The sequence below is a fragment of the Notothenia rossii genome, assembly GCF_949606895.1.
Source record: "Notothenia rossii genome assembly, chromosome: 5".
NCBI classification, from domain to species: domain Eukaryota; kingdom Metazoa; phylum Chordata; class Actinopteri; order Perciformes; family Nototheniidae; genus Notothenia; species Notothenia rossii.
Window position 1 is genome coordinate 61,138,350 of NC_136903.1, and position 27,209 is coordinate 61,165,558.

The following is a 27,209-nucleotide window of genomic DNA, read 5'->3' on the forward strand; positions in this document are numbered from 1 at the left end:
ACCTGACATAATAACGTTACTTACCGTTTAAATTGACCAAATAAATGCAGCAGACAATGTTATTTAACCACAACTACAATTTATTTTATTTCAACTATATTCTTCTTCTTCTTCTTCTTCTTCTTATTACTACTATTATTATTATCGATATCATATATGTCATATTTTTCACTTCATTTATTGAATTTTTTTTCACTTTTCAAATGAGGGTGCAAAACGACTCAACTGAGGGTGCAATGCACCCTAATGCACCCCGTAGAAACGGGCCTGATTCATCTCCAACAGGAGTGATTTGTCAAATATCCATAAAGAAATAGAAAATCGGTTTACAGTTCTGTTTCATATGGGTGTTGAGAGGTATCCATAGATCTCTTAATTTTGCACTCAAAGTGCACCAGATTGATGCTTTTAACTTCAATATTTAAAAAAAGATATCTTCCCGGGGGAACATTCCCCCGGACTCCCCTAGAGGAGGTGAGGACCCCCCTGGAGGAGCTTAGGTCCACCCCCCACTTAAAAAAAGTAGCACTTTACCCCTGCTGACATCTATATGCCGCGAGCTGATTATCGAGCCTTCATTGTAACAGTCGCGGATACACTGTGTATGTGAGGAGTGTTGCAGTAGAAAATTCCACTGTGGCGCCGAGACATTAATGAGAAACCCTACATGACTGAGCTACCTCTATGAAACGTCAAGCACCCCCAAAAGAAAATCTCTGGCACCGCCACTGGCCGCGGCACATGACGGTGTTGTGTGCCCTCCCATATGCCCTCTCTGTAGATTTGCTCTAGCGCCGGGTCTGCTCCATGACCATGAATTTGTATTAATTGCAAATAAATACAAATGATGTATAGAATTTTTGTAATTTTTCTTTCACATTCTCAGTTCTTCTATTGTCCACCAATATAAATGGGGCCAATTTTAAACCGAATTAAAGGAGAAGTTGATGTTTCTTTTATTGTCTCTGTCAAACTTGAGAAATGTAAACGTTCGGTACAACAACATGAAACCACATAAAACACATCAGTAAGTACCCCTATAGGAACTTCTGAAAAAAAGGTGGCCGCTAACAAATAGCTAAATGTGACTACCAAATGGATTAAAGCCAAACATTAGTCAGCCTATTATAACTATTTTTTTGTGAATGCCATCACTTACACGTTTTACTAAAGTTAATTATTCCTTAACTGTGTGAATATCAAATGTTAGCAGAATTAAAGGAGATGTAAAATTACATTAGACCACGTCCAATTTTGAAACAGGAAGTGTCTGCACACCATTGACACCACTTGAAATGCCTCAACTTTAACTAAAGAGCATCTTTGGTTAAGCTTACAAATACAAAGGCATTAAAATGTTTTTTCTTACAGGGTGACGCGACACCCCCACATCAGCACACTCAATTTGATTGGGAATCATCCGGGATCCCAACACAGACGTAGAATTGTGGAATTTTGTAGTGTAAACAAGTTATATGCTGCATTTGCCAGTTAAACACAAAGTGCACTTTAATTTGTCAGAAAAGAGAGTAAAAACCATGAAATAAAACTCCCTACTTCCCCAAATGTTTTCAAAATATTAATTTCAAAGACTGCCTCATGATGTGCATACTGTATCTCTGAAGCCCAAATAATAAAAATGGTATCAACAGTTATCAACTGTATCCAGTGACAAAAGAAGCATGTTCTGCTTTCAAAAACACTTCCATGAGGAGAAAAACACAGCTGTTTAAAAAACGATGCAAATAAAAAACACAAATGTGACAAAACACGTGCAAATGAAGAATTATCTTCAAAAACTTGACAACACATGCTCAGCATTTAGAAAACATTCATCAGCTTGATGAAACATGCGCACCATTTATCAATAACGCTGTGTAAACTAAACACTATGAATACTAAACTTTGGAGAAAAAAAAACGGGGACACTTAAGCGGTTGTTGACGTTCGTGATCATAAAATTGGCCAACTGTCACTTTAACTGACAACGTATCTAAAATGTTTTATTGGCTTGTAGGTTATTAAGAATGTGATCGTATGATCCTTTTTGATATAATTGGACATCTGCTGTAAGCTAGCTACCACTAAAACACTTACTGTCCCCGTTCCGTTGTGTTTTGAGCTTTTTGCAGCGTTTAGTACTGGCAGCTTTGTTTATGGAGCGCTTTTAGTATATTAACTACATTAAAGTTAACCTTGATCGCAACACTGTTGTTGAGTATACAGTATACTTTGAACTGCATCATTTCATACACGCTGAAATTCCTTTTAGTTGATCTATATATTGCGTATTAATCATTTGAATCTACAAAGCAACCTAAGTAGGCCTAGTAATGAATGTTATATAAAATAAGTAAATAGTGCAACATTTGCCTTTCAAATGTTGTGGAGTAAAGGTATAAGAAGCGTAAAATAATCTACATACAAATACAAAACAATTACAAATGTATGTATTTACTTTCTATTACTGGTAATAATACAGGAAACTGGGTTGCTTGGTTTGTTGCATATGCGAAATAGTTTTTGTCACAAACAACAAAATGGACATAAGCCCCGCCCTGTCATGACGTCACGTATTACGTTCGGTTTCTAGGACCCAATGTGTACTTTCAAAATAACTGTGATATGGAAAAAACGAATTACCATTATTGTTTTGGATTTTTTGTGGATTTTATTTCAGATATAATTGTGTCTCAGTTAAACAATAAAAAAAGATTCAGTCACTTGTGTCCGTTCCCCACCCCCACCTCTCGACGGGGTTAACAGAGCCCGCCCCCCTCGCTTCTCTCCCCGGCTGCCTCCGCCTCTCTTTCCTGGTCTATCATCCACACCGCTGTTGTTGCAGCCATTTTACCGTGGAGAGTCGGCACAGCAGAGACCGGAGGATGCCGAAACAGCGCTGTTAAAAGGTAATTCCGCTTTTTTATTGATCACTTTCATTAACATAGGTATCCTTCATGTTTCCGATCCCGTATATAAGACGGATAATGTCCCGCGAGTTGAGGGGCAGCGGCCAGAGGGGTGAGGGAGCCTCCACAACTAGCTGCCCAGACACAGGAAAGATTGCAGGGAGAGTGTTTGGTGAGCAAGGGTTGTCGCTGCCAGTTCACAAGTCCTTGTGAAAAATGGCGACGTCTTTTATCAAAAACACTAAAGAGCTTCTTCCATTTCAAGTGTTCTGGTGTGTATTCAACTTGAGTGTTATTGGCGCGTGTAGGGGGCGCTCTAGAGTAAACTACGTAGGTTCGCGCTATTATTTCAGCTAGCCCTATTATTGGCTAGTCTGTTAACTATTTAGTGTTTTTATATATATTTTTCAAAATGCAGTGACACTAAAATATAGCATTTTATGTGCGTTAGCTTTGTTGACCTGTAATCTCAAATGTCTTTTTGAGTAAACAAAGAGCCAGGGTAAAATAAGGTAGAGGAGCTCATTGTGACCAGTTGGCTAGCTAGCTAATCTGAGTAGGGTGACCAGGTGTCAGAAAGCCAAAAGTGGGACAATGTGGGACGCGTAAACTGTCAAGGGTGGGGGTGGGGGGGGGGGGGTAGAGAAACTGGACGCTTGTGAACTGTCAACGGGGGGGGGGGGGGGGTACACTATGGACCTCTGTCAGCGCAACTTACATGATGCCGTTTAAAACATATAATAATAAATCAGATTTTAGAAAAGCGTTTTAGCTAATCGAAATGAAATATGCAGGACATCGTCTCAATTTGCGTGACGCACCAAAAGTCGTGAAAACGCTGTGCAGTCCAGCGCAAAGCGGGACATCTGGTCACTCTAAGCCTGAGGTGTAAAATGGTAGTTCAGTGAAGTTAAATGCGAAACAAGTTTTGTGTGTTCCAGGACAGCCTGCATGTGATGCAAAGTGTATTTGGGCACTTTATTACCCGGGCAAGTTTGACCATGGGATCGTTTGCGTTTATTTGCATTGCATCACTCAGCTGAATTCATCTGATGTTGGCTACTAGAATGTTTTAGATCATATTGCAGAAAACAGGTCAAAAGGACACATCACATGACGCTGATTTGTAAAAAAATGCTTTTTGTTAGGGTTTGTCCGTAAGACCTCTTTAACCAGTTAACCCCGAGAGGACCCTAATCCGGGTTTGGCGGGTAGTTTTTTCACAAAACTGTGTCTCAGGGCTTCTTAATATTTATAAACCTATTCAGGGGTGGAATTATATTATCACTGGCCCCACCATTGTAACCACTGGCCCGGAGCCTTCGTCCAAAAAAAATCGACTTATAATGAAGAAAATTAACACATTTGTTGCAATAGTAATTTATGCACTAACTACATTACTACTTGTACTGCAACATTGAATCATCAGTTCTTCCTCATTTTCCTCAATTGTTCATATTTGGTTTATTAAAATAATGATATTGTGGCCATTGTTAAAAAATGTCTGTTATAGTATTATTATTTGTATAATGCAGTTTCTGCCTTCCTGTCATTAGGAGTTAGAAATGTAATGGCTATGTAATAGATTAGATTAGAACCTTCATTCTCTTAAACTGCTGGGACATTTCCCTATAGCCAATACCTTTTTATATTTTCTACTCTTCACTTACTTGTCAGCATAGGTCGGCATTGATGTACAGAGCCGACAGAAGACCTTGTTTATATTGGCATCATATTGGGAGGTGCAATGACGCGTCCTAAAATCAGGAAGTAAGCCGCTGGTTCCCTCGACAAAAAGCACTGGGATTTCTCCACAGGGTTTTGGAAAATAGCTGGAAATAAGGTCTGTGGAAAAAAAACCTGTTTGATAAATGCACGTTTTCTTCAGCCGGATAATATCCACATGTCTACCCTACTTTTATAATTTTCGAATCATAAATCTAATCGATAGATTATAAAAGGGTTTTAGGACGCCAACTCCTTCGATCAAGCTGGCTTAAACATTCTCTCCCTCTTCTTCTCATACTCCCTGTGACTCTCCTTTAACTCCTCCGGTGACTTTCTTTTATTTGAAGATTGTTTTTTGCCCAGCGCTTGGCCTGTTACCGCTGGTATTAAAAACATTAATGGCGAATGGTTAGGTGGCGCGATAGTCTGTATTGAAGGAGCGCGCTCCCGCTCACGGGAGCCTGCTCGCGCTGCGCTCCCGCTCACGGGACCCTGCCCCCGCTGCGCTCCGCAGCAAACAGCTGTTTGCTTTTCACCCAACAACGACAACCGACTCACAAAACGCTATGTTGTAGCGTTGATAAACGAAACAATTTAACTAAATTGCAAGTCAAAATACCAATACCACAGGACAATTCTTTTTTTTAAAGCAATATTTTTAGTGGCCCGAGCGGGCAAGTGGAAAGTACGTTATGCTGGCCCGGGGTGTCTAAAAAGTGCTTCCGGGCCAGCGGGCCATTTATAATGTCGAGCCCTGCTATTAATGTGTCATATTCACTTAACGGTTAGAAACTCAGCTAACTGGAGATATGAACCATTTTTACCGAAACAAAGCATAAGTCTCACAAGAAGCGTCTAAATGAGGCCTGAGCAAAAAACTGCTAACACAGTTAGCACAGAACTCACGGTATAAATACCCTTATTACTTATCGTAACTGCACATCCAATCCAGCGATTAGCAAGCTGAGATTCGACAAATATCAGTATCATCTCAACCTGCCCTGAGCCTGTTTTTCAGGTCTCAGGCTCGAAAATGACATTCCCAGAACAAATGACTATATCTTCACTTATAAAAGAGGTAAATTAATAATCTTTTTCCTCAAAGCAATGATAAGCCTGTGAGTTGGATGTAAAAAAGTCAGAATCAATATAGATTTTTATTTTAAAGTGGACCTATCATACTATATTTGAAAAATATATTGTAGGGCCATACCTATATAAAATGTCTGTGAAGTTTTTTTTTCGAAATACCAAACAGATCATGCATTTTAGTCATGCCTCATTTCGCTCTATTTGCTCTTTTCCAGCCCTGTTTTTTCAAGGGCTGATTCTGTGACGTAGCTTTAATGCAAATGAGCTGCAGCTGACCACGCCCCCCTGCAGGAGAAGGGAGCGTGCTCTGAGATCAGCTGCTGGGCTCTCAGAAGAGGGGGAGGAAAAGAGAGGCTCCGTCCTCCGTGTATTATTCTTATATTATTATTATATAGAGTCGTTAGTCATTTGTTTTAAGGCTCAATAAATAACAAAGAAGACCTTTCACCGGTACTTTTCAAATTTTGTCCGGAAGATTTAAACTTTAATGGACATGTTGACCGGCGAAAAAAAATCTAACTGAAACTCTGCCGCACGGTCCCCTCGTTCCTTGGAAGAGGCGGAGAGCTGGGTGTTTGTCATCTGCTGGTGGCAAACGCTTGCCTCAGGGAGGGAGAAAAAGTGTTCACAGCGGAGAATAAAGCAGAGAATAAACAAAAGGGCAACCATGCACAGGAAGTCTTCGCTGCTTTTGTGGCAGACTACAGCACCACTTACAGGCCTGGCATATGTACTACAGTGTCTCCAGTGCTTTCAAGCGGTCTTTCATTCCCCTGATAGGTGGAGAGTTGCCCATATAGGCGGAGCACCCCTTTTCTGACGTCAGAAAAATCCAAATCTGTATCAGCTCCGTTGCAGCCCCGTTTTTAGAGATTTGGGTATGGAAGAAAAGAGAGAGGGTTGTGTTTTCTGACACTTGGTGAGTTCCCTGACACACCGGGGACACATATTCATGTATAAAAGACGTACAAAAGTGCATTTTGCATGATAGGTCCCCTTTAAAGTAAATTCAGATTGAACATAGTAAAAAAAAAAAAAATTGTAGTGTCCGTCCAAAAAAACAAACATTACTTATAGTGAAAACCACCCTTGAATAATGGGATTGTAGACTAAAAGCTTTAGGAATCCAAACTATAACATATAAGTACCCTGTATCAAGGTTGATGCAAAATAAGAGACATTTGACCTTTTTTAGAGAAGTTTAGCAACCAAAAAAAACCCACTTCTGGGGTCATTTGGTTGGATTTGCCATATCTCTGGCCCCCCTTGGTCGATTTTGAGGATTGACACCTCCACCATTAGAGCAAATAGAATCGAGGGAAAGTTCCTAAATCCATCTAAACATTTCCATTGAGGATTGAGAGTGATGCACATGCTGTTTGCCCAAAACCGGAAGCTGGGTTGTAGCTCTAATAGCAGCTAATATGAAATCTCATTCTTTGACAAAAATGGAATGATGGATTATCAGTATCATTTCAAACCTTCAGCAGCGTTTTTCTCGTTTTAATGCTGTTGAACACAACTTTTGATCAGAAACAGCAAAAGGTAAGACATATTTGCAGATTTTCCTCCGTAAAGCTACGTCGTGTGTTGTCTGGGTTTGCTTCCCCTGCTAAGAGTTTTGATCGCAGTGATGATACTTATATTTCTAGAATCTGTGGAATCTCAGCTAGTTGATATCTTGTTTATGCAGATCCGATAAGTAATAAAGTATTTGTACTAGGGTTGCTCAATTAATCGTATTTTAATCGCAATTACGATTTTGGCTTGCAACGATTATGAAAAGAACATCATCGAAATAAAACTTTTTTTTTTCTTTTGGTTTTTCAGTTGAATTATACTTAAAGTTCAGGGTAATGAACTGTTAAAAACATACTGTTCACTTTTTGTTTTTCAATAAATGAATGTTTTCAAAGTAAATGGATAATCGTTTTTAATAATCGTGGTATCAATTATTGACCCAAATAATCGAGATTATGATTTTTGCCACAATCAAGCAGCCCTAATTTATACCGTGAGTTCTGTGCTAAGTGCATCAGCATTTTTTCGCTCAGGGCTCATTTAGACGCTTCTTGTGAGACTTGTAGGGATGGGTACCGAGAACCGGTACTAAGTCAATACCGGTACCTGATTAGACGGTATCGGTATACCGTTAAGCCGCTGGACAAACGGTGCTGCTATCGGTATATGTGTTACGTCTACTTCCTTAGTTTAACTTTAAACCATTTTGGTTGGTTGGGAACCCTCATCCCGTGTGATTTATCCGGTTTGAGACCCCTCTGATTGGCCACTGTAAATGCCACTCGTCATCTCTCTCAACAGCGCTCTTATTATTGTTGTGAGACTCCCGCAGGCATGGCGGACAGAGCGAAGCATTTTTAGTGGCAATAGTGCAAGGTCAGGGCTCGACATTAAGGACTGCCCGGGGCCATCTAGTATTTAGCTCGGGCAATGAAGCCTCACCTGCTGGTTGCCCGATCGGGCAATCTATTAAGCCAGTATCATGCAGCTCGCGGATCCAGTAATGAGTGACCCGACAGTGAAACTAAACATATCTATAACTAGTTTAGGTAGTTTGAGAGGTCATTAAAATAGCTACGTGTGATATTCTAACCTGAAGTGTGTGTTTTGTTCCGCTCACCGCTGCATGTGATCATGCAGAGCTGCGTGTTGACTCGTCAGCAGCAGCTGATCTCTCTCTCCTGTCAGATTAGACTTCACTCGCGTTTATGTCCATATCGATCAGATCCAGCTAGTTCTAGCTAATGATATGACTACCTGCTTATTAAAAGACACCTAAACAATAAGTGTCGCTATGCAACTGGGTGAGGCCGCAAAGTATAGCGCAGCATTATGCATTTGTTTACATGCCCACCGGAACCCCAAGGCATTACCAACAGATCAACGCACAATCAACCCATACAGGACATCTCTTTCTCCACATTACGTGTTAGACATTATAATTGACTATTCTTGTCTGTCACATACTCTTCTTGTCTGTCACATAAGTGGCGCAACTGAAGCGGTATTGCGCTAAAGAGAAATTATTTTGACCGAAGAGATTTAGATTTGCCGGCTAACGGGAACTCTGACGTCACCATTTTGTGTGCTTCGCGGATGCGCTCGGCTCCTCAAGACTGCTGCTCGGGTCTGCTCGGTCAGCTTCCGGATGAGGAGGCATTCGTTCGACCAACTTACAGTAGATAACATTACAAATATTTTTAACAGGGGCCATAATAGTGTAAATAATGTTTGTTTTGGCAGTTATAACTGGATGTAATGTTTTCTACTTTTTTCCATCTGGGAAGGCATATGCCTTCATCAGATGGAAAGTGTCTTGACCAACAACTTAAGTATTTCTTATAGCTATGCAGGGCATGCAAGCGAGCAAACACAAACAAACAATTGAAATGAAGAATAAAATTGAAATTGTACAATATAATATTGTGGTGGTTCATCTTATAATTCAGTTTAGAGAATGCACCAGACAGCATCTACAGTAAGACCTGCAAAAATCTAAATGTTCTAGGGGGAGGCCCCCCCAAACCCTTCGTGCCATTTCGTCCACGCACATTTTTCAGGGCAATCTCTATTGGGCTCAGGGCCATCTGTAAATTAGCTTTGATAGCCCACAGGGCCATCTCCCAAAATCCTTAATGTCATGCACTGAAGGTGCAATCTATGTACTCAATTAGTTGCTTGTAAAGGTGGTAACACAAGCAACTTAATGAAGCAGTGCTAGTGCTAGCGGGCTTCAGCCGCGCCGTGTGTAAATGTGACCTGAGCGAAGGCTCGCAGGCAGGTTAGCTGCTGCGCACGGGTAATATGTTTTGTTTACCTGAGTGCAGTCTTGCAGGCACATCGCCTTGTCTTTTTTTAGTTTATTAACACTGACGGTGTATTAATGTGAGCTCCCACACCTATAATAATTTGGCCTTTCATTGAATGCTTTATAAACCAGTTAAACTTACATATGTCATTGTGAATTGGAAAACTGCATTTAAATGTTGTTAAAGGTCAACGTTTCAATGTATGGTTCAGCAATTGTTGGTCATTTACTAGGAATTGACATATTTTAAGCTCAAATACGTTGCTCTATGTTTAAACTTTCAAACACATTTTGACGTGTTTCAGTTCAGCACATTATTTATTTTCTGATGATTTAAAAGTACAATCCAGAATAATACACGTACTCGCCTTTATCTTTTTGCCATCTTAGCCTTTTGACCAATTTCTTCATATCACAGTTTTGCATGATGTCACTGTCGGACAATGTTTTAAGGATCTCTTGTCGAGCTAGGTTGTCAGTTTGAAATGTCTGGATGAAGATGTAAATGATTTACAAATGTTAAAAAATGTTTTATAAAAAGGCCTCTTTTCATCCTCTGTCTGAGGGAAAACCCCAAAAAGCATGATAGGGTGAGCCAGGCCCCTTTAAATTATTTTATTTATTTGTGTCTGCTTCTGAGAAGCTAATGTATAAGTTATACAGTTATTTCTGCAATTACAATACAATTGCTATTTAATCTTCACATCTTGTATTCATGTCTATAATTTTGAGCACCAAATTATTGAAAAGTATCGATAAGAGTATCAAAAAATACAGATACCGATAAGCAGTACCGGTATCGATAAAATCCTAACGATACCCATCGCTAGAGACTTGTGTTTGTTTTGGTAAAAATGGTTCGTATCGTCAGTTACGCAGCTCCCGCCTTCACTCGTCTGAATCGAACGAGGAAGAGCACAGTGATCCCTCCCACCGGAACCCCTAGGCATTACTAACGGATCAACGCACAATCAACCCATACAGGAGGATACATCTCTTTCTCCACATTAAATGTTAGACATTAGAACTGACTATTCTTGTCTGTCACATACATTGGGGCAAAAAAGTATTTAGTCAGCCACCAATTGTTCATGTTCTCCCACTTAAAAAGATAAGAGATGAGTGTAATTTTCATCCTAGGTATTCCTCAACTATGAGAGACAAAATGAGAAAAATAATCCAGAAAATCATATTGTCTGAATTTTAAAGAATTTATTTGCAAATTATGGTGGAATATTTGGTCAATAACAAAAGTTCATCCAAATACTTTGTTATACACCCTTTTTTGGCAATGACAGAGTTCAAATGTTTTCTGTAAGTCTTCACAAGGTTTTCACACACTGTTGCTGGTATTTTGGCCCATTCCTCCATGCAGATCTCCTCTAGAGCAGTGATGTTTTGGGGCTGTCGCTGAGCAACACAGACTTTCAACTCCCTCCAAAGATTTTCTATGGGGTTGAGACCTGGAGACTGGCTAGGCCACTCCAGGACCTTGAAATGCTTCTTACGAAGCCACTCCTTCGTTGCCCGGGCGGGGTATTTGGGATCATTGTCATGCTGCAAGACCCAGCCACGTTTCATCTTCAATGCCCTTGCTGATGGAAGGAGGTTGTCACTCAAAATCTCACGATACATGGCCCCATTCATTCTTTCCTTTACACGGATCAGTCGTCCTGGTCCCTTTGCAGAAAAACAGCCCCAAAGCATGATGTTTCCACCCCCATGTTTCACAGTAGGTATGGTGTTCTTTGGATGCAACTCAGCATTCTTTCTCCTCCAAACACGTCTAGTTGAGTTTTTACCAAAAAGTTATATTTTGGTTTCATCTGACCATATGAAATTCTCCCAATCCTCTTCTGGATCATCTAAATGCTCTCTAGCAAACTTGAGACAGGCCTGGACATGTACTGGCTTAAGCAGGGGGACACGTCTGGCACTGCAGGATTTGAGTCCCTGGCGGCGTAGTGTGTTACTGATGGTAGCCTTTGTTACTTTGGTCCCAGCTCTCTGCAGGTCATTGACTAGGTCCCCCCGTGTGGTTCTGGGATTTTTGCTCCCCATTCTTGTGATCATTTTGACCCCACGGCGTGAGATCTTGCATGGAGCCCCAGATCGAGGGAGATTATCAGTGGTCTTGTATGTCTTCCATTTTCTAATAATTGCTCCCACAGTTGATTTCTTCACACCAAGCTGCTTACCTATTGCAGATTCAGTCTTCCCAGCCTGGTTCAGGTCTACAGTTTTTTTGCTGTTGCCCTTTGATAGCTCTTTGGTCTTGGCCATAGTGGAGTTTGGAGTGTGAATGTTTGAGGTTGTGGACAGGTGTCTTTTATACTGATAACAAGTTCAAACAGGTGCCATTAATACAGTTAACAAGTGGAGGACAGAGGAGGCTCTTAAAGAAGAAGTTACAGGTCTGTGAGAGCCAGAAATCTTGTTTGTTTGGAGTTGACCAAATACTTATTTTCCACCATAATGTGCAAATAAATTCTTTAAAAATCAGACAGTGATTTTATGGATTTCTTTTTTTTCTCATTTTGTCTCTCATAGTTGAGGTATACCTAGGATGAAAATTACAGGCCTCTCATATTTTTAAGTGGGAGAACTTGCACAATTGGTGGCTGACTAAATACTTTTTTTCCCCACTGTAAGTGGCGCAAATGATGCAGTATTGCGCTCAGGGCAAATTATTTTGACCGATTAGATTTGCCGGTAGGGATGGGTACCGAGAACCGGTATTAAACGGGCCCCGGGGCTGAATTATTAAAGACAGTGGTACCGTTAAGCTCCGACGTTATCGGTCTTTTTATCGGTACTGGAGACATTTAAAAAATATGTCATATGTATTATTGCTACACAAACATTATATTGCAGTTTTAGTGTCGCCAACTCCGTTTCTAATATGCAAAAATACTGCACAATGTGTATATGATTATTTGTTGTATTTTTGATCTTTCCAATCCAGACGAGAGATCTCTCTCCCCCGCCTGCTTGCAACGGGGCGGGGCAGCTTACACACACACACAGCTGCTATGCAGAAACACAAACACACACGGAGGAGATGGCGGAGAGAACGCTCTCCGAGGTGTGGTTAAACTCTACCCGTCTCGATGTGGACAATGCTCGTTACCAAAAGTGCAATAAGAGTTTAGCATGTAAGGTCGGCAACACGAGCAATTTGTCGAAACATTTAGCTAAAGTGCACCACATCCAGACGGAGAAATGCACCGGGTTCGACTATCTTTCTAGTAGCTCTGTAGCCCCATCCACCAGTAAGGTTTCCACGTCAGGTATATTATGTATGCTAGCAGCAACACACAGAGTTAACTCAATGATACAAACATGGGTTAATGATTAGAGGTAACTGAGTTATTTATTTTGTTAAAATTTCAGCTATTCGGTTTACAATTCCGTCATCAGATTATTTGATACGATTTGTTAAAACATTTTTGTTTCTTTTGATGTAAAATATTATGCATTTGATTTAAATAAAAAGCAATGTTAATTTTGTTCACAATTTGTTTTGTTAGTTTACCTTATTTTTTTCTCCACAAGCACCGATAAGAGTACCATTAAAAGACCGGATCGATAAGCGGTATCGATAAAAGTAGTAGTACCGTTAAAACCTTAACGATACCCATCCCTATTTGCCGGTCTTCAGCATATTTTACCGGTCATAGTCCGGTAATTACTGGCTAACGGAAACTCTGGCACGAGTAGGGTTTGGAACCGAAACTCGCTTCCAAATAAGAACCGAATTCAAACCACCCAGTAGTGGGTAGTCATGTGGTTTTGTTTATCGGTTCCTGAAAGAGGGATACCATTCTTTATTGTGTATCTGCAAGGGCGTACGTTGTATCTATCTGCTAGGGACCTGTTCACTTAATAATTACAGTTCTCCCATGAGTAATTCCACAAATAAGAATTCATGAATTTGTTTAAAGTATTGAGTATTTGAGCTTTCTTGGGTGCTACATACTTTCATTCAGCATGTCTGATGATGTTTAAAATATATATATATATATATCGCAAAACATTTTTTGTAATCAAAACATTTAACTCTTACTATTTTGGAATCAATAGGAACCAGAATCGATAAGCAGAAATTTTAACCTGAACCCACATTACTACTGTCAATTTATAAAGATGTGTTCACACATGACGCAAAGTATATTTATCACGCGTCACATTACATGTATAGTCAATCTAAAGACATAGATGGCGCCAGAATAACTTGCTGTCTTCCCGGACCAAGCTGCTAAAGCATTAATAAAGGGATTTCAGTGTTGTAGTCAAGTCACCAATTCACGAGTCCAAGTCACTCTCGAGTCACCACTCTTCAAGTCCAAGTCAACCTAGGGAGAGTCGTAGTCGAGTCAGTCACCCAAGGAGTGTCCGAGTCGAGTCCGAGTCATCATTACCTGTGTTAGAGTCCAACAGTGGCGGCGCCAGAGATTTTCTCTAGGGGGTGCTGTGGGGTAGCTTGACGTTTCATAGAGGGTGCTCAAACATTAAGGGTTTCCCATTAATGCACCAGCGCTATAGTTGAATTTTCTACTGCAACATTCCCCACACACACACAGTGTACCCACCAGAGTTCGCGTTACAATATTTTTTCGCCGGTCAACATGTCCGTTAAAGTTTAAATCTTCCGGACTAAATTAGAAAAGTGCTGGTCAAAGGTCTTCTTTGTTATTGAGCTTTAAAACAAATTGATATGATTCGATATTAAACAAACTAATTATAGTAGATTAACTACATTATTCTAAAGTGAACAGTAACTTACAATAACACGGGAATAATAAACGGAGCGCTCTCTCCCTCTCCTGACAGCCCGTCAGTATCATGCAGCTCGTGGATCAGTAATGAGTGACCCGACGGTAAAACTAAACATATCTATAACTAGTTACGGTAGTTTGAGAGGTAATTAAAATAGCTACGTTTGATATTCCAACCTGAAGTGTGTGTTTTGTTTCCCTCACCGCTGCATGTGATCATGCAGAGCTGCGTGTCGACTCGTCAGCAGCAGTTGATCTCTCTCTCGTCAGATTAGACTTCACTCGCGTTTATGTCCATATCGATCAGATCTAGCTAATGATAGGACTACTTGCTTATTAAAAGAAACCTAAACAATAAGTGTCGCTATGCAACCGAGTGAGGCCACAAAGTATAGCGCAGCATTATGCATTTGTTTACATGCCCACCGGAACCCCGAGGCATTACCAACAGATCAACGCACAATCAACCCATACAGGACATCTCTTTCTCCATATTAAGTGTTCGACACTAGAATTGACTATTCTTGTCTGTCACATACTCTTTTGTCTGTCATATAAGTGGCGCAAGTTGCGCAACTGATGTGGTATTGCGCTAAACGGAAATGATTTTGAACCGACACTTTGACCGGAGAGATTTAGATTTGCCGGTCTTCAGCGTATTTTACCGGTCGTCGTCCGGTAATTAGTGGCTAACGGGAACTCTGGTACCCGCGACTGTTACAATGAAGGCTCGGTAATCAGCTCACGGCATATAGGTGTAAGCAGGGATAAATCACTCCCCTTTTAAAACAAACCGTTTGAGACCCACTGAGATAACTAGACTAAAGTTAACTATCTAAACACTGAGAGTCCTTTACTTCACCTGAGTTGAAGTTATCTGAGACTCTCAGTCTGACAGGAGGAGAGAGTTCTCCCTCCACCTTGTTGTTGAAAAAGCTCCTTATATCCGTTAGCACCAGATGCTAAACACAACGATCTCCGGTAGATACCCACCGGTGCGCGAGTGCTCTCTCTCGCTCGCTTGCGCACGCACACAAAATGGGTCGTCCCACACACACGCAGAGCTTGAATGAAACACAGAGACCCAGAAGTAAGCTACTTGTACTCACGAGGCCTATTATGTGCAGAATCTCTCTCGCTTTCAGTTGGTTTTGATTGAGTGTCCACACGTGGACATTTAAGGACTAAAAAACGATCCATTTGTCACTTTGCTGTTAGCAAATAATTTGGGGCTCCAGCTAACAGGAAGTCACTCAAGTGTCACAAAGTAATTTAGCCTATGGGTAGGTCAAAAATCGAATGGGTATTGCTCATTGGCCTAATCATATCACCTGTGTTGGCTTAATGGTTTTGGTCAAACATTTGTTTGTTTCACATTTGCATTGATGAAATCAATAATTTTTCTGATTTAATTTAATAAAAATAATAATAATTTTTCGAAAAAAACAAAACATATTTCTTGGGCGGGCTTAGGGGGTGCTTTGGCAATCCTGGGGGGTGCTTCAGATAAGGGCACAAGCTCTTACGTTGGTAATGATTGTATAAAAGCAAGAGTGTGCAGGAAACGGATACCATCAGTTAGAGAGTCTGACCATAATTCAGGCGCGGACGCTACAATTATTATAGTGAATGTTTAAATTATATCAATAAAGATTAAGCCCCAGAAAGCACATGGCTACTTAGCATGCAAAATGACGACATTCTGCATGTTAAAGAGCAACTTCCAGGTTAAAGATACCTGTGAATAAATGTGTAGGAAATGATGAATACACTAGATTAAAAAAAATATATACAGAAATATACACTACAGTAACATCTGGCGTCGTTTTTGTAAGAAATGTTCACTTCCGCATGAAAAAGCCTCGGCACGTGACCTCCCGCGTGTGACGTAACATGGGGGAAACAAGGGGGAGAGGGGCCGGTGTAACGTATTAATAAACATGGATCCCAATGCTAGTTTCGACACAGAAGAAGTTGAACATGAATATTCGAATGCATATGACGGACCACAACCTTATAATTATGAGCCTGCTAGGCTTCCAAGAGACCAGGAGCAGCCAAGGATTAGAAGAAATAACGGCCATCGGAGAGAAATTGAGCTCTGGTGTGAGGAGAACCAGTGGAAAACTGGGCAGCTATCTTGGTGAGTGACCCGCATTAGCTACAGAATGTTAGCTAACGTCACATCACAACATTGTGAAGTTAGCTATCATATATCAGGCTATAACTAAAGTAGCATTGATAATATAGTAACGTTACTGGGAGGACTGTTGATACTGATCCATAACAGAAACTAATGCGCAAGTATCAGCCGTATCTCGCGTTACCTTATGCAACTCCACACTACGGTGCTGTGTACCGGAGGGGAGACGCGAGATACGGCTGATACTTGACGATCTGGCGGAGAAAGGTTGTGGAGCCTCTGTTGATATGCCGTTGTAAATGGCTTGATGGAAAGCAGGTGTGTAGTCGGGGAGGGTGCACAGCTGATTGCAGCAGGTGAGTGGAGGTTGAGCCGGGAGCCAGGAGTGACAACCACCACGCACACACAAACAACACAGACAGGGGGAAACAAACAAACACAAAGGAGACGGCTGGAGCAGTACAGCCACCACAGCATTACCTAATGCAACTCCACACTACGTCTTACGGTGCCGTGTACCGGAGGGGAGAGAGAGAGAGCAGCAAAGGGGGGGAGGAGAGAGAGATGTAATACGGTTTCCTGATAAAGCTGTGGAGAATATGTGCTGCAGGAAGGTGGATGCACAACCCACCCATGAACGAACGCTAGCTCCGGTCCTTTTCCCGTGAGGGAAACTGTGGACTCGATGTCCTGACAGGCTGGTATTTGTGCAACCTGCACAAACACAATACTGCACCATGATTACAAATGGTGAAGTACAATGCAAAACTACCAAAAAATAACAGCTCACTAAAACACAACCGCTCAACTCAACGCAACTACTAACTATACCCGCGGTCAGAGAGCGGAGATGTTTACCCTTTGTGATGTAATATGACACGTTTGACGTATGACCTTAACTTTTTTAATTTTAATTTTCAAGCAAGTTTAAGCATAAATGTAGAAAAAAAACAAAAAACCCTGCAAGATGCTCTTTAAGTAGCCATGTGCTTTCGTGTTATCGGCTGAATCTTTATTTATTGATTAGATCACGTTACTCTGATGATAGTGTTCAAGACAGCCTATATGTCTGAACTCGACCCTTAGAGTAATGTGTTACGGAGCCTTCTCTTCAATCTTTTTTCCACATAACGAGTATTTTGCGCTGCTCTTTCCCAATGTGGAAGCAGAATGTGTGAAAGCATACAGCACGATGCGGGGTGGGTCTGAGACATCTTTAGACTGGAATAGCGGGGCCCAGTAAGTGAACTCGCCTCACAGGTGCACACGCCAGGATAGAGGACATCAGACTCCAGAGAAAACTTGCTCGAGACAGAGTCCAAGTCGGAGCGTCAATGTACAAGTCGAGTCCGAGTCATCACGGGGGGGGGAAATTCACGAGTCCGAGTCATTGCGGTAGGAAAATTCACGAGGTCGAGTCCGAGTCATCCTGGGGAGAAAAATTCACGAGTCCAAGTCATCAGTGCGCGAGTCCGAGTCAAGTCACGGGTCCCGAAAATCGGCACTCGAGTACTTCATCTCTGATCAGTACCTTGTGACTTCCTAGAGAAAATAATTACAGCTCTCACTGAATGGTGTGTGTCTCCAGATAATGTTATGAGCCCAAACACAACTCATCCGGACATATCTGGGAGTTCCACACTATGTACAATGCAGCAAAGGTGTTCATTTCAGCCATGGCCCAAAAATGCCGTATCTTGGTTGATTTCCTCAATGGAAAACACAAATGATGCCACGCACCATAAAGTGGTTAAGTCTTTGTACAGCACTGAGCTGGGCTAAACCTATATATTAGATTATCTATTTGAATTCTTAGGCCATAGTTTAAAAATAATTAGCTAGAAATGTCCTTGAAAAGTATCATTACAAAACAGTATTATCCTTCGTCTTTCTGCAGATAAGCAGTCTTTCTGTATCTGTTGCAGAAGCAAAGATATTTTGTGAGTTGCTGCCTCTGATTAATGGGCCTGTTATTGTGCATGTTCAACTGCAGAGTCGCCATAGATCTTCTTGGCCTTAGTCTTTATGCAGGCCACGCTGCCTTATGCGCTATGCTTATCTGTAAAAGTATTAAATTAATAACTTATGTTTTTGGGGGGTTCCACTGAGCCGTTTGTTACCTGATTAGATACGATCTCATTCCTTCCCTGCAGTTTTAATTAAAGGTAAACAGAACATGTTATTATGTCATGTGTGTGTTAGAAAATTATAAAAACGGCCATTACATATAGCTGCTGACCGATGCTGTGGCCATGTAGCTGCAGACTTGTATGTGTCACTGTATATAGTATGTATTTACTTGTGTTACTAGTTCTTACATATTTGACATTGTGTGTCTCAAATCGGACAATGCTGTTGGGCACTCGCCAAAAAGATGCCGTTGTGTTTCTATGGAAAGAGCTTTAATCAACATCAAACACCGCTCAAACTGTCGCTGAGCACTGCGCTCAAAAATCCAAATGATTTAAACTTTGACCTTGTTTAATGCTGAGCATTCGACGCGCAAACAAACAGATAATAGCTGTATAGGGGTGCAAGCTTGCAATAGAGGTAACCATAGACCAGGGGTCGGCAACCTTTTTGATATGAAGAAAAAAAATGTTATCAGCGTGCCGACGATCGTGAATTATCAACGGGGGCGTGGGAGGAGCTTCGCTGCGGGGAAGCAGTGTGTGGACCTGTAAGTAGGGATCGACCGATATGGCTTTTTCAAGGCCGATACCGATTATTAGTAATCAAGGAGACCGATAACCGATATTTGGAACCGATATACATGTGCAATAAAATCAGAAAATCTTGGTCTCAAAATGTAGAATAACACAACTTCTTTGAAATGCCTTTTTATGTTTAATGAACTTTTCAACATCTTAAAACTGGTTTCCTCTCTGTGACCCTGAGTAAAGTAAATGAAGTTAAAATAAAAACTACTAAAACTTGTTCTGAACTTCTGATATTTGAGTCTCACTCATTTAGTAGTCCCAATTCAGGAGCACCAGATTGTGGTGCAGAAAGCATAGTTGCTGCAAGGCTCCACTAGCAGCCGTCACAGTCCCAGTCGTCCCAGCGCGTCACAGTTTCTCCGCTGCAAGACGCTACCCGCCCCCCCCCCCGGTCCCTTTGTAACTGGGAAACTGATAGAACTGATCATAAGATCGTGGTGTTTTTGCAACTTCAGCATAGGGGATTGGGATGTTTATTGAACTTCGGCTTTCAACTGATTTACCTTCTAAACACCGTTCACTGCTGCTGCTTGCCTCTGTCTGTGTCTGCGTCTGCGTTCTTCGCACCTGCCTGTAATCTGAGAAGGTCCCGCCTCTCTGGCTGGCTGCAGACCGGAAAATCTTCAGTGTTGATTGACACTTCACAGAGCTCAACACTAACTTTTAAAAGTGGTTGCCAGGCTGGTAACCAGGCATCAGCTTTTGGTTGCCAAAACTGAAAATACGGTTGCCATTTTTAGTCACCTTATATTTTAAATAATTAATATACTATACAGTTATACATCAACTTAATAATGAAAATGTGACACAAAAGAATGTTCAAACGCTTTACAATAAGTAATTAACACAATTATTTGAAACTAAAGTGGTAGGAAACTTGTGATTATATTTGTATGCCATTTTGTTCCAATGGTAAAGTTTCATTTAGCACTTTTTATTTTGGTAGTAACAAGATCGGGACTCTTATTTTGAAGGAACTTTTACTGGAAGTGAATAGACAACAGAGCAGAATGTACATAACATAATATATATTTCGCCTCCCAAGACTTTACACATTTCCTCTTTGCTTTTCGTTCGGGTTCAACTTACGCTTTATCAGTTGAATCACTTTGAACATTCGTTTGAGATGTTGACGGGTTGGCCAAACTTTTTACCCCACAGTCAAACAACTTTGCTTCCCCATTTTTTGTAAAACAAACACACGGCGCACGCGAGTAAACGTGCATCGCTTTCTGGCTCCTCAATCAATCAATCAATCAATCAATGTTTATTTATATAGCCCAATATCACAAATGTTACATTTGTCTCAGTGGACTTCACAGTTTGTACAGAATATCAGTATGACAATACAACACCCTCTGTCCTTAGACCCTCACATCGTACAAGGAAAAACTTCCAGCGAAAACCCACAGTTTAAAGGGAAAAATGGGAGAAACCTCAGGGAGAGCAACAGAGGAGGGATCCCTCTCCCAGGACGGACAGACGTGCAATAGATGCCGTCTATAAATTGAAAAGATAATACATTTGCAACATAGGTAGTCCAAATGTTTGGAAATGCATGTGTGTATAATAGGAAGATGAAGCCACGAGTATATCCATCCAGGACTTATGATCCAGGACCACAGCCACGACTCAAGATCCAGGACTCGCAATCCATGACACAGGACCTCATGATCATCCATGACTCCGGATCCCGGCGTATATAGACACCAAAAAGAAAGAAATTTGGGGAAGCTGGGTTAATCGGAACATGAGAGTACACAGGTATAGACAGAGAGAAGAAAGATCACACCAATGCACGTGCAACTTAAGTATCAGGTTCCGACTGGTCACAACAATAATTAAATATCACTCTTAATACAACAAATAATTAACATTTATCTCTTTTGGGGTGCACATTTAGCTGTTTGCTGTCCTTATTTCTTCATGTTAAAAAGAGGTTGCCACTGATGGCAACCAAAGGCCAAGAAGTGGTTGACATTTTTTCTGAATGGTTGCCAATGGCAACCTGGCAACCGTTACTGTTGAGCCCTGCTTCAGTAATAGCCTATCAGATAGCGTTGTGGGCGGGACATTGCTCGTGAACAGTGGTGACTGCAGCCAGTGAAACGGCCGCATCAGAGCCAAAGTTGTATCGGCAATTTGGTTAAAAAAGGCCGATAAGTAAAAAGTCTGTAAAATGCGGAATATGGCCTCGATAATCGGTCGACCCCTACCTGTAAGCGCAACACATTTAAATAATTGGTTTAAACGGCATAATAATAAGGACGATCGTCCGTTCTGTGATTCTCCAGAACACACATGTTATGATATTAGGGTCATGCAGAGTGAGACGAGATCGCTGTCCTTTTTAAAAGGGAGAGAGAGGGGTGTGGCGTGTGTGTGTGGATGGTAGAGCGAGAGTGAGCGTATGTTTCTGGAAGTGAAACGAGGCAGCAGAAAAACAGAGGTCTGTGATGTATTTTGTGAAACAGAAGAACAACTAAATAAATGCAACGGCCTCCCAAGAAGAGCTCGCCTCTCTCCAGTCATTTAAGCTAAAGTGGGAACCTGAAGCTTGTTGCTTCTGCGCTGGGAGACGACAGAGAGCCATCTCCCCTGTTTCCTCGACTACTTTCTGGGAGCCGACAGGAAAGTTCAACGCACAGATGGCCAGTCCGCCCCTTTGTAGCATATTATTTCGATGAGATCGCCACAGGGCTTTCAACTAAAGACACAGCCACACAAAAACTGCGGCATTTGTACAGCTCCTTATGGGTACTGCAATTTGTGAAGTGCTTTCCTCTGTGGTGAAACGATCAGCACTGCACCACGGAGGAAAGCAGCAGAATGTCGCCTGGAGTTAAAGAGAGCGGGGCTGCGTTCCGTGCATGGCTTCCTTCTGCAGGTAACGGGGAGATGCGCCCTGGCGGCGGTCTCGTTCAGGATCCGAAAATAATTTTTTTATATTTTGCACACTTATTCCACTAGTGTGCCACTGGTTACGGTGCCGCGTGCCAGGGGTTGCCGACCCCTGCCATAGACAATTAAACCAACTAGATAACTAAAAAAAAGCAGATCGCACTTATGCACTCAAAATAGCATTTGCAAGTGCCGAAGTATGAAAATTGTGACAGTCTTTTCTACCAGGAAGCTATTTAGCTTCCCTGGGATCCCTGGTTAATTTATGGGAGATTTCAGATAGATTTTAGTTTTTTTTTTTGGTCTTCTTTACAAATCTATTGATGGCTTTCTGGTATTTTGCCACATGAGAATGGATTAGTTCCATTTAACTCTATACATTTGAAAAAATACACTATTGCAAGGCTCACTAACTTCCCTGAAACATTTGAGCATTGCAGTTTATGTGAAATGTTACTCAAAGAGGAGTATATAGTTGGCCGCCGTATAGCTCAGTTGGTAGAGCTGTATGTACTGGGACTAGGTCCCCATGTGGAGGACCAGGGTTAGAATTGGCCTGGGACCATTTGACGCCTGTCGTCCCCCGTTTCCCTCTTTCATAGCTGTTACTCCAATAAAGGCCCTGGTTGTCCGATTTTTTTTTGTTGTCTTTTTGCTTTGGATCTTCGCTGACATTTTATGCAGATTGGTTCTCTTGTGAATTTGTTGTCAGTGGGACAGTATATTTGGGGCCACACGGAAGACTGAACCAGATATTGTAGTCTTGGTTCCAGAATAAATACACCCCTAGTCTATTGTCCTATTTTGGTGCTTCACTTTTTTTTCAAATAATATTTGGCAATTGTCATTTTCTTAATTTCCAAATATGAGCTAAGGGCGTTATCTCTTCTGTCCCAAAGGCACTGTTTGCCATGGTAGCTAAAGAGGCTTGTTTAGATAAAGTGTATGAAGTGAGAGATGGTCCCACTGGTAACAAGCCAGCTGGGGTCGTTCTCTCAGCAGATTTGGACCTTTTCTTTTTCTTTCTGTTTTCTGGCTTTGTAAGGTGTCTGATTACACTGCTGCTGACATTCACCTAGCTTCTCCCAGAGCCCTAATCTAGCAATTAAAAAAAATCCCCAGCCTTTGTGTTCACAGCTGCAGTACACGTTCATGTTTTAAGAAAATAAATCATGTGACGCGTATCATTAACATCTTGCAGTGAACTCAGAGGCAGAACACACTTCAGTTTCTTGATCAAGTTTAACATGTTCTAAGTCAGGTCAAGGTCACAGCAGTGGAACCATACATTGTTTGCATATGAACAGGTAAGGCTCTCAGAATAAATGCAACAACAAATGGATTAGTGCGAGTTTTGTTGCTCGTACATGTCGTCTCTGGAGGACCGTGTATGCATTTGTTTCCCTATAGAAGCAGATAAAACTGATAAGATGTGTGTCTAAAGAGAGGCATCTACGTTTCTTAAATTCCAAACAATGCATACAGACTTGTTAAGCTCAAACTGGTCAGCTATGGTTGTTCTGAGTTTAAGGTAACCAAACCAAAGGTGTCACCTTTCTATTGTTCAATGTTAAAGCGCAATGGCAATGCTCCAACTAGGCCCGTCACGATAATTAATTTTGTTGGACGATACATTTTCCCGGAAATTATTGCGATAAACGATAATATTGTCGGCACCATTGTAAGACCATTTTAGACCACTGACATAATGATGATATATAATTCAAGTACATCCTTTCAAACAGAACTTTTGTATTGAACATTCAACATTGCAAATGAAATGTGAAATAATATTCAAATATATTAATTATATATAATAAATAAACAAATAAATTATATTATTAAATGTTTATTAAATCACACACAACCAAAACAATAAATTAAATAGACTCAGGCTAGAAAACAGAGCTCTCTCTCTCTCTCTCTCTCTCTCTCTCTCTCTCTCTCTCTCTCTCTCTCTCTCCAGGGTTCGTACGGTCATTGAAAACCTAGAAAAGTCATGGAAATTCAAAATGCAAATTCCAGGCCCTGGAAAAGTTATGGAAAACAATATTTTTCCCAAAGCTTTGGAAAAGTCATGAAATGTTACTACAGTTGCGTCAAATATAATTTACATTTTATCTAATCAACGAAATAATCTGCGGTCGCGAGCTGTTATGTGCCATCATGACGCGCATGGTGTTATTTTTGAATATATGAAGCGCGAGCTGTGTGCTCGAGTCTTCCTGCCTGTCGGGCCGGCTGAACTCTGCTTCTCCGGGATGAGTGTCAGCTACATTATCTACGGTGCGTTCGTTAACTGTGCGGAGTCACTGTGGCACAGACTGCATCGCTGGTGAACAGCTGTTAGAACGGGCCGTTCAGAGCAGAGCGGCAGAGCGTGATGTGAACTGAACAGTTTTTCTGTCGCAATATCATTTTAAGGAATCGTTGCGCTAGCTACCTAGCATACATTGTCACTATCTGCTAACGTTAGCTTTAGCCTTTGTTTTCGAATAGTTTTTTTCATAGGCTATAAACAGAGGTGGTATAGGTATAGATATTGTACTAGAGTACAAGTAGAAGTACTTAGATCTTGTACTTGAGTAAAAGTAGAAGTACTCAGATCTTGTACTTTAGTAGGAGTACTCAGATCTTGTACTTAATAAAAGTAGAAATACTCCGATCTTGTACTTGAGTAAAAGTAGAAGTACTCAGATCTTGTACTTGAGTAAAAGTTGAAGTACCAGAGGAATACTCTATCACAGTAATGGCACATTTACACTGCAGGCCTCGCTCGGCCTCGCTCGGTTTGGTTAGGCCTTATTAGGCCCGGCTCACTTTAATGCTGCGCTCACATTACAGTTTAGGAACTGGGGTAGTATCTATAGTAACGCAGCTCTTCATATCTGTTCAGAAACTAGACAAAAGTTAAACAAGTACAAACCACAGACTGCCTGTGTCATGGCGAATACAGTCGCTGGTTTATTTATGTCTGTATAGGCCGTTGTTGTGAGTGTGGACGGTCGGAGCATATATAACGTTAGCTTAGCCAAGCTCCATTTAGAAAACACGCATTTTAAAAGGTTTTTCGCCTGCCGTCTGTCTGCAGACTTGTCAAAACATTAATTCATGTTTTTCACTAACCGGTATCAGTATGTTGTTACTTCGGCATCATTTTGAAACGTGTATTACAATTAAATCACGGTAAAATATGTTCACCTTGTTGTAGATGTAGCCCCCTTGACAGCGATTCTCTCTCTAGTTTAGCAAACTCAGCCCGACTCAGCCCTGTTTGTTGGCCTCGATAGAACCACGATTTAGTCGGGCCAGAAAAAAGGTGAAAAAGTAGCCCCGGGCCGGAACTAGGCCAAGTGTAAGCGCAACCAAAAACAGGCCCTGCACGGCTCGGCACGCTTAAAGCGAGCTCCGCGCTGTAGTGTGAATGCGCCATAAAAGTCCTGCATTCAAAATGTTCCTCAAGTAAAAGTAGAAAAGTATTATCATCAAAATATAGTTAAAGTAGCGACAGTAAAAGTAGTCATTATGCAGATTGGTTCATTTCAGAATAATATACAGTATATGATATGTTTTATAATGATTGATCATTAAAGTGTTCTCAAAGCTGGTAAAGGTGCAGCTAGTTTGAATGACTTTGTATACTGCAGGGTAGCTTGTGAATTTACTCCATGTGGAACTAAAGTCTGATTTACAAGGTTCCCGCAGGGTCTTAAAAAGTCTTACATTTGATAATCTGAATTTAAGGCCTTAAAAAGGTCTTTAAATATGACCAAACAAATAAGAAAGGTCTTAAATATGATTTAGAAGGTCTTAAAAATGATCGGATTTGAAAGGTACTTCTGTGTTGCGATAAATAAATGTGTTTTGGGGGAAATGTCCGGGCTGCAAAGTAACCAGTACGGTAATAGCCTTTCAGTTACCCCCAACAATTTGTATTGAATTAAATCAACATGGAACCAGTAATCACTAACTTTGTTTCCCCCGGCCCCTTATCGGAGAACACCCAGCTAGTAACCTAGCAACCAAGCTTCAGCTAGCGGCAGTCAGAAACTCATGTATCTTCGAATCTACTTACAAATTAATATGGGGAAGTGTCAGTTCAACCGTATTTGGTTGGAAAACATATAATTTAGTGCTTGGTTGAAACCAGTGGAAGGAACATGTTTGAAGCTCGCTGCACCTTTTGCAAAATAAATTAGCGTTTGTTTTGCTAGTGCAGCGTTGGCTAGTGCAGCAGCTCCCGCAACAAGACCGGGGGACCTCCGGGCGACGTTTGGGTCTACGTCAACCCTAAAAGTTGAGGTGCTGTAGACGCTAAATACCGTAGCTAAACTAAAGATGAGATTTGTTTGTTTGTGCAATGCCGAGATCTCATGACCATTATTCTATTTATTTGTTCTCTAGTCGAATCTCAGGTTTAACATGAATTATAACGATCTGTTAGCATTGACAAGATGTGCTATTCACACGGCACACCTGATGGCGGGTGTTATAAAAGATATTCCATAATCGGTTTTCTTCATATTTTTAATGTATTTTTCATTGTTTGTTCAGTACTAAAAGGTCCAAGAAGTCCCACAATTGAATTTTATATTAATTTGAAATCATTGAAATGTTAACTATATCGTAAAGCGCTTCATGGGAGTAATTGTGGGATGATACTAGGCTTGGACGGTATTACGGTATACCAGGGTATTTCGAAATACCGTCGGTATGATTTTCAATACCGTGACGTCACAGACTGTGCGCCAAATCACAGATGCGTTTCATTCTATTACACTGACACAGAGTTTTGACAGGGATGACATTGGTTGTAATGCACAGCACGCGCCAGCAGAGGGCAGGGGAGGGCAGTCCGTCTTTCCCGCTCTCAGAGCTCAACACAGAGCTGAGCTGAGCAAGATGGCGGCAGAATTTGCCGGCCCCGAACTCGGACAACTAGTAAAAAAGAAAAATGCCTCTGCGCCTGTTTGGGACTATTTTGGGTTTACTCGTCGCCAGTGACTTCATCCAGCACAACGAGAGACAGAGGCACTTCTTTGGGAATGTTTAAGACGGGGTGAGTGAGTGTTGACATTTTGTAATCCTATGCAACTGGTTGATGGTTTT

General features: G+C 41.2%; 2 protein-coding genes across 2 annotated transcripts in view; both read left to right on the forward strand.

The window, feature by feature from the left end:
* LOC307040257 (piggyBac transposable element-derived protein 3-like) overlaps positions 1 to 7,358 on the forward strand; it is a 56,306-nt gene extending 48,948 nt beyond the window's left edge. Inside the window, exon 3 of the mRNA XM_079682922.1 lies at positions 6,510 to 7,358. The gene's annotated coding sequence lies outside the window, so the exon portion shown is untranslated. The remainder of the gene's footprint in view (positions 1 to 6,509) is intronic.
* ccdc71 (coiled-coil domain containing 71) overlaps positions 2,749 to 27,209 on the forward strand; it is a 32,592-nt gene continuing 8,131 nt past the window's right edge. The window contains exon 1 of the mRNA XM_079682923.1: positions 2,749 to 2,909. The gene's annotated coding sequence lies outside the window, so the exon portion shown is untranslated. The remainder of the gene's footprint in view (positions 2,910 to 27,209) is intronic.